Here is a 9,254-nt window from a genome sequence, read left to right on the forward strand (position 1 = left end):
CCCAAACGTGACTTTGGCAGGGTAAAGTTGTTAAAACTGGAACTCTGAGTCTTGATTCAGTACCCAAAACTGCCAGTGAGTGTGTATTCCAGGAAAGGGGCAGTTCCTGCCTCTCGAGCATCTGGTGAGGGAAGAGCATGGACAGAAAGGAGGAGGCTGAGGGCTGGTCACCCTTAGGCACGTCAGCACGCGTGCAGCCTTGCAGTTGTCCTAGCATGTTAGCACGAGAGACTGAGCCGAGTTTAAAGTCTGATTCCCCACCTTCCTTCTTGGAAGGTTCCCGGGACACTGCCATGCCTTGAGCATTTGCCTTGGAGGCCGCCCACCCTCAGGCAGGGCCACCCTGGGCCCTTCCGTTCGTTGTCTGAGACCTGCACTGAAGATGTTCTCCAAGTGCAAGCTCTGCCATTATTTCATTTAATAGCGCCACAAAGAAAGTAGAAGGCCAATCCCTGCACCTGGTCTGGAGTCCCCATCTCCACACAGCCCTGCAGGAGCTCCATCTTCTGCTCAGAGCCTGTTCTGCATTCCTGGAGCCTCCACAGATCCCTGACTCCCACTGTGACCTTCTCTGTCCAAGGTGGGCAAGCTCTCCTCACGTCTGAGCAGATCTGTGTAGAGTGGATCTCGAGTCTCCCACTGCTGCTGAAGATGGAGGAGAGCTTGGACTGGCTGGCCAGCAAGCCCCAGACATCCTCTTTCCTCTGCCTCCTCCATGCTGGGCTTTCAGACGCATCTGCATCAGCTTTTTAATTTGTGCGCACGCGTGTGAGTGCGGTACACATGTGGAGGTGCACTTGTGAGCGGCCCCGTGCGCCTGTCTCCAGGCACTTATGCCATTGTCTGTCTGGTTCTCATTACTTGTTTGTTTGAGATGGGGTCTCATGTAGGTCACTGACCTCCAGCTGGCTAGGTGGCTGAGGCTGACTTTGAACTCCGCATCTTCCTGCTTCCGTCTCCCAACTGCTGAGGTTACAGGTGCTCATCCACCATGTCTGATAACTTTTACAGCACTTATGTCTAGAGTCCATGAAGATTTCTCAGGACTTGATTCCCGACCCCATTCCCCTCTCAACAACAAAGTTCTTGAGGGCAGGCACTATCTCCCTTCCTTTCCTTACTGCTCAATCCCTGCACTAAGCACATCTCAGGTGTGCGGTCGGGCGCATGTCAGCCAAGTGAGCACACGACATAACAAAGACTCAGATGACACGTGACCTCGGGGATCTGGTTGTTTCGTAATTCTGCGGGAAGCATTGTGTAACCTGACAGAGGTCTGAACAGATGCGCTTTCTGCAGGGCCCTGTCAGTGCTACTTCCCTTTCCTGAGAAAGGGGAAGTGAACCCCCTCCTCTCTGTCCTCTTCATTTTCCCTAGCTTTGTCCAAGTTGCCCAACCATGACAAATGTACTGTCTTCTCCATGTGCGCTGAGACAAGTATAGATCCAAACCAGCCCAAGGGACCTGGAGAGACACAGGGCAGTCTGTGTCCTTGCAATCAGGAAAGCCTGAGCTGGATCCCAGAAACCGCATGAATGAAGCCAGGCCTGGTGGCACCTACTGGTCTGTAATCCCAACTCTAGGAGGAAAAGGAGCCAGATGGACCCTTGGGGATTGCTGGCTGTCCAAGCTAGCCTACCTGGTAAGTCTCAGGCCAGTAAGTGGAAGAAATTGTCTTAAGGGGGGGGGGGCAAAACAATGCACACACACTCGAGAGAGAGACACACACAGACAGAGAGAGAGAGAGAAAGAAAGAGCTTAGTAGAGTCTCTCTCTTCCCCCCAATCCTTTCTGCCAAGGGATTGAACTCAGGTCAAGCTCCCCCACCCACTGACCCCACTGACTCTCCCAACCACTGAGCCACCTTGCTTATATTCCACCTATTTTCCACTTTTGCCCCATCCTGACAAGGAATATATTAAGGTCTTCATTTACTTTTGGGGGATCATAAAACATTCTTTTCTGCCTTAGATGTCCACCCTGCATCCCATATTGTGTACTCAGAGGGAAAACGGCTGCATCTGTTTTTTCAGTCCATCCTCTTGTTTGCCCTTCTTCTAAGAAGCTAATAGGCTGCAGTTATGCATGTTTGCATAAAGTATTAGCATATTCTTTTTTGAAAATCATAACGCTCTACAAACACGATGTGTGTTAATTGTAGGAAAATGGGAACTGCAGATAAGCCTTCCAGAAAAATTAAAGAGAAGCCTAGCCCTGACCTCACAGATAATCATAGCTAACATTTGTGAGCAAGTGCTAGCCTAACCTTCCCTTTACAGATGAAGAATTTGGGGATTAGTGAGCTTAAGTGCTTGGCAAAGGTCACACAGCCAGTAGGACAGAGCTTCCAGGTCCAGTCTGAGCCTTTCTAGCTCTGGAGGCTGTGCCCTGTAAAGATTTAGTCAGAGAGTGCAGGAAAAGCCACCCAAAGTCCATGGCTTTGGTTTACCCCTCACTGAGTGCACGATACTCCAAAACACATATGCAGGCAAAGCTTTTCTGGATTCCCTTATCTGCCTTTAGACAGAGCCTTGAGAAAGAGCCCTCCCCTAATGTCACATCTATCCAGGAAGATTAACTGTATCTCAAGAAAAGCAACGAGAGGCTGAATCCCATGCCCTGCCATGCTGCACAGACTATGGTATGTCCTAAGAGTCATTCATCTTTTCCCAATACTGTGGACTCTCCCCAGGTACCACTGCCTCCTCTTCAGGAGGGTCATGGGCTCCTGTCACATCCTGTCTGGGTTCTGAGTACTCAGGTTCCTTTCCTGTGTTGCCCTGGTGCACCTAGTAGGTTCAAACAGCTTTCTTGCCATTACCTTGCCTGTTATTTAGTAAGTACTGTCACTGCATTGTCAGAGGGAAGAAGGAATGTCTTCCCTCCCTGACACTGGGCTGGTAGCTATATGATTTTAAGTCAACTCTAAAATGATCAAAGCTGACCTCTCCTATGGCTCCTTCCTGTTTGTTACTGGTTATGGTGGTTTGAATGGGAAATGTCCTCCACAGTGTCTGGAATTTGAACACTTGGTCCCCAGTTGGTGGTTTAAGGAGGTTTGGGAGGTGCATCGCTGGGGATGGGCTTTGAGGCTAAGAGCTTCAAGCCCCTTCTGGTGTCGTCTCTCTTCTTCATGTTCATGGTTGAGGCTCTCAGCTTCCTGCTCCTGCAACCATGCCCTCTGGTTGCAGCCGTGTTTCCCTGCCACCAGGGAGTCTTATCCCTTTGGCTCCATAAGCCCAAATTAACTCCTTCTTCAATAAATTGCCTTGGTCATGGTATTTTATGTCAGCAACAGAGAAGACAGCCAATCCATCAGCCAATGGCATCACCTGCACTGGAAAATTACTTTGTTTAGTTCAAATGTTTCATTCAACAAGTAAGCTGTGGGCCACTTGGAGTCAGCTCACTCGGTGGCTATTGCTTGAAGAACGCTGTCAGTCTTACCCCCTTGACTTCCCTGTGTCTGTCCTTTCCCCACGTGGGATGGTTCATCTTCACACTATCAACTTGATGGGAGTTGGAAGGATCGGGAGACACACTTGCGGGTGTGCCTGTGAGAGTGTCGCCAGAGCATTCCAGTAAAGGGAGCTTGAGTGTGAATGAGCTGGACAAGGTGAGCTGAGCGCCATCTTCATCTCTCTCTAGTTCCTGAAGGCAGGAGCAGCATAACCAGCTGCCTCACAGCCCCGCCTCCATGCCTTCCCTCCAGTGTGGCCAGGAGTCATGGCCTCAGCTGTCATCCCAGCATTTGGGAAGCTTAGGCAGAAAGATAATGAGTTTGAAGCTAGCCTGAGATACACAGTGAGACCATCTCAAAACAAAAGAAAAAGTGTCATTTGCTTCTTAGCCCCTCTGTCACCAACCTTGAAACAGTCAGAGGAGTGTAAGACAATCAGAGATGATGTCATCTCTCCCTTCAACAATAAAACCCCATAAGGTCACATTTGACAACACTGTGTGGAAGCAAACAGTTTTCTCACCATGGATGTCACAGGAGTTTGTCAGCTCCTTCTTAAAATGCCACTAGCTCATCCTTCCTTAATTTCCTGTCATAGTGACTCTCACATGGAGAAGTGGGAGGAAGCCTAGTTTCCCTTTCCTTCCTTTCTTTCTTTCTTTCTTTCTTTCTTTCTTTCTTTCTTTCTTTCTTTCTTTCTTTCTTCCTTCCTTCCTTCCTTCCTTCCTTCCTTCCTTCCTTCCTTCCTTCCTTCCTTTCTTTCTTTCTTTCTTTCTTTCTTTCTTTCTTTCTTTCTCCTTGACTTCAGGTTTGTTGATCAAATTCTAATTGCTGTGAGAGGTTACTTGAGGGAAAGATGATTGAAAAGGAGAAAATGTTTATTTTTTGTTTATAGTTTCCGAGGCTTTACTTCAGTATAGCAGGGAGGTGATTAAGGAGCAGCCCTATTCAGCTTATGATGAAGCAGAGCAGAAGGAAAGGGGGTCGGGGATTGCCCTTCAGAGACATACCTCCAGAGACACTGAACCTCCAATGATCTCCCACCATCCACAGTTCTTGCTCCTCCCATAACAGTGTCTTCAAAATTTTAATCTATCAAAGTATTTATTACGGCAGAACCCTTATAACATTAGTAATTCTTGGAAAGACCTCGCAGCTGCACTTGAAGAGCACTGTAGGAGTTCCCTGGGTATCTTCATCCAGTCACACTGGCCGCCCATCTCTCAACATTGCCTGGCCTTTCCCAGTCGCACTGATGCAGTCATGCTGGCCACCCATTACTCTAGGAGGGCTGGCTTTTCCCAGGGGTCATATATCAGAAACGCTTTGTTCACTTGCCTGTAAGAGATTTTCTCTACCAGAAACCAGTTACCAAGTATGAATTCTAAATATCCTGAGACCACCCAACTCAGACACAGTCCAAGCTAGGAACACACAGAGGAAGGAATGTGAGGCCGGCCAACAGCCATGCCCTCCCTTCTATACTGTGCCACTCAGTTTTCTTCAGCTTGACCCAATCTAGACTCATGTTTGGAAGAGGAAACCTCAGCTGATCTGTGGCCGTGTCAGTGGGGTATATGTGTGATTAACATTTGGTGTGCCACTGTGCACAGTGCCAGCTCTGGGTGTGTGGTCCTGAGAGCGATAAGAAAGTAGGCCGAACAAGCCTTGGAGGTCAAGCCAGTAAGCAGTGTCTCTCTGGTTCCTGCCTCTGCCTCTGCTTCAGTTCCTGCCCTGACTTGCCTCAGTGATGGACTGTAGTTGGGACACATAAGCCAAATGAAACTTTTACCCCCAAGTTGGCGTTGGTCAGTGTTTTGTCGCAGCATCAGAAGGCAAAGTAATACATGTGCTAGGGGCAAAAGAAAAGATGCCATGTTGAAGTTTGTAGCTCCAGAAAATACCAGGAGAAAGAGAAACAGCAAGATGGTCACAGCTCAGGTCACAAGATGAGGAGACATAACCGATGCATGAACTGTTAATTCTCCTGAAATAAAGAAACACATTTGATAAAACCAAGGGAAGAAGAAAGTCCACTCTGGATATCAAATGCGTGGCTCTATGATCAACAGGCAGAAAACAGAATGGCTTCTATAATCCATTGGCGAATTGGACAGGTTGACATATTTGTTCTACTTGTAACATTCTTACATCATTACATGGAAATGTACAAACATCCACTCACTTTGATGTACTATGAAGAACTTTTTTAAGATTTATTTTATTGAAGTGTGATGTGTGTGTGTGTGGAGGGCTAATCCACGTGAGCGCAGGTGCCCAGGAAGACCAGAAGAAAGCATCAGATCTCCTGGAGCTGGAGCTACAGGCGGCTGGGAGCGACCGGATATGGGTGCAGAGAGCTGAACTCGGGCCCTCTGGAAGCGCAGGAAGCACTCTTAACCTCTGAGCCATCTCTCCAGCCCTGCTGTTAAAACCTTAACACCTAAGGATGGCCCAGGAAATCTCACTTCCTGTTATATGAATGGAAGTAACTGACAGGGATTTTGATCAAGGGAAGGAGACAGTAAGAAAGGGAAAGGTAGATATTCAGGCCAGTGACTAGAAAGTTGGAGATGCCATAGGCTGGAGAGATGGCTCAGTGCTGAGAGCTCTTGCTGCTCCGGTAGAGCACCAGAATTCAGTTCCCAGCACCCACATCATGCAGCTCACAGACATCTGCAACTCCAGCTCTCCGTGTGCGTGTGTGTGTGCACACACACACACATTTAAAGAAGAAAAAAGGAAGTGTGAAATGTTTATCTGAGGCTGTAAGAGCACCTTGAGCAAATAAGTGAGGCTGGGCAGGGATGGTATACTCTTTAATCCCAGCACTTGAGAGACAAAAACAGGTGGCTCTCTGGGGGTTCAAGGCCAGCCAGAGCAGCCCGAGCTACACAGAGAAACTCTGTCAATAGATAAATACATACATAAATAGGAATAGAAACCAACTGAAAAACAAATGGAGGTCAAAGTTAAGACTACGGTATCTGAGGAGATGTTGGGTGACACGGAGGGGCCTGACTGCAAAGGGCAGTCTCCCCTGGGATCTGTGGTTAATGATAACTAATGTTATCAGTGGTCTGTGAACCCATATTGTCTTAGATGCTGTTCTGTTGCTGTGATAAAACACAGTGACAAAGTGACTCAGAGAAGGAAGGGTTTCCGTGGGCTTTTGGTTCCGGGGGGAGGAAGAGTCCATCCTGATGGAGGAGGCAGCTGCGGCAGGAAGCTGGGAGATCTCATCTTAAGTGTAAACACCAAGGAGCCACAGCTAACCAGAAGTGGAGCCTCTGGTCCTGGTGACATGTTTCCTTCAGTAAGGCCATACCTTTTCCAACCCCCTTCCCTTCCCCCCAAATAGTGTAATCTGCCGGGGGGCCAAGTTCTCAAACACGGAGCCTAACACCTCACTCAATCCACCAGAATGTCTTTATTTAGCCGTCTGGTGTCGGCTGTATTAACATGCTCACTGAACAAGGGAGGAATCTGACCCATTAGGAAACTGAGTCAAGGCAGAGCTAGAATTTTGGCCCAGTCTCCAAGTAACTCTGGCATCTGCTGCCATGACACCAGCCACATCTCAGTCCCCCCACCTGGGATAGTCTTCATGTGTCTGTGTTTGTGTGTGTGCAGGTGCAGTTTGGGTGTGGGGTGCGTGTGCATGAGGGCCAGGGCACACCTCCAGCTGTTGGTTCTCTGGAGCCATCTGCCTTTCTTCCTTCCTTCTTCCTTCTTTGCTTCTTCATTCCCTCCCTCCCTCCCTCTCTCCCTTCCTTTTCTCTTTTGTTTGTTTGCTTGTTCTTCGATTCTCTCACATAACCTCACACTGGTCTGGAACTCACCACATAGACTAGAATGTCTGTCCAGAGAGCCCTTAAGATCTGTGTCTTCATCTCCTCAGTGCTGGGATTACAGGAATGCACCACCACATCTGTCTTTGGATGTGGGTCCCGAGGCTCAGAGCCAGGTCTTTGTGCTTTCAAGGCACATTTACTGTCTGAGCCATCTCTCCAGCCCAACTGTAGCAGCTACTGTGTCTTTTAGATCTTGCTGTGTCTAAGCTCAGTTAAGTTCCTTTCCACAGTGGATCAATGTATGAAGCACCGCACTAACAGTCAAGAGTGGAAACTCTGAAGGCTGTGGATCTGAGAAGTGAAATCCTGGCTACTGAATAAGAGTGCTAATATTTAGCCTGGAGTTTACATAGCACCAGGAGCTTGTTATTAAAATACCGAAACTGAAGCTGCTTATGGAAATCAAGCATGGGACAAACTGATTTCATCTGTTTATAGAGAATGAGTTTCATCCTGTCAAAAGCATCCATAGCTTATTCTTTTTTTGATATTTTTAAAATTTTATTTATTATTTATTACAATTTATTCACTTTGTTTCCCTGCTGCAGCCCCCTCCCTCATACCCTCCCAAACCCACTACCCCTCCCTCTTCTCTCACTATGCCCCTCCCCTGGTCCACTGATAGGGGAGGTCCTCTTCCCCTTCTATGTGACCCTAGCCTATCAGGTCTCATGAGAACTGGCTGCATCATCTTCCTCTGTGGCCTGCTAAGGCTGCCCCACCCTCACGGGGAGGTGATCAAAGAGCCAGCCACTGAGTTCATGTCAGAGACAGTCCCTGCCCCACGTAAAGGGACCCACTTGGAGACTGAGCTGCCTATGGGCTACATAGATCCTTTCCATGCATGGTCCTTGGTTAAAGTATTGGACTCTGCAGGACCCCTGGGCCCAGATTTTTTGGCTCCATTGGTCTCCTTGTGGAGCTCCTGTCCCCTCCAGGTCCATATCTTATCCTTAACTTTTAGAAGAGTTACAAGAAAATGAACTTAATTTTATTTTTCTAACTAACAGAAATTTTAGATTTCATTCTCCTTTGAATGTTAGGAGCATTTATAAACCAAACTGTACTACAAACCTCCGAAGTCAAATATTTAATCAGTCATCAGTTATTACTGCAAATTATTTTAACTTTTCATTTTGCAAAATACAAAGTCACTCAGTAATACAAGTTTGTTGACTTAAAAGTCTTTATTAAGACAGACAAATATAGTTGAGATCAGATAAATAATAATAGTAACTGTATTAATTACTGCCTCATTTGCTGTGACAAAATTCCTGATGAGCAACTTAAGGATGTAAGGTTTATGTTACCTCGCCATCATGTCATCATGGCGGGACAGTATGGCAGTAGCAACATTGGCCATCAGGAAGTAGACAGTGATGAGCGTTGGTACTCAGTTCACCATCCCCATTGTCACACATCCCGGGGCCCAGTCCAGAGAACGGTGCCACCCACATCTCAGTTAGCCTAGTCAAGACAGTTCTCACAGACACACCCCAAGATGTGTCTCCAGGGTGATTTAAGTCTTGTCAATTAACAGTCCACATAAGTGATCATAGTAACCATTTAAAGCATCATATTTAATGCATACTTCAAATAAACAGTGCTACACACTGGGGCACTATCAAATAAATGAGTGTTAGCTAGATTCAGTCTCAGTGAATCTTTGAGGTCTATCTGGGGAGAGTGCGATAGCCTGATAAAAGATCCCAGTGTTAGCCTCCAGACAGCTCTCATCAGAAGCCTCCATCTGCAGACAGCTTCTGTCACGTGGCAGCCATTTTTTATCCTCCACTCAAAAGCATGTGTGAATTGGCATCATGGAGGACAGAAATCAATCTTCACTGGTGAAATGATTAGTGCTCAAGATATGGGGATTGGCTGAAGAGACTGCATGGTAATAGTCTTGCTGTGGCGTGAACAGGGCATAAAAATCCATG

This window comes from Psammomys obesus, unplaced genomic scaffold, assembly GCF_907164565.1.
Source record: "Psammomys obesus unplaced genomic scaffold, mPsaObe1.curated_primary_1811, whole genome shotgun sequence".
Taxonomy (NCBI): Eukaryota; Metazoa; Chordata; class Mammalia; order Rodentia; family Muridae; genus Psammomys; species Psammomys obesus.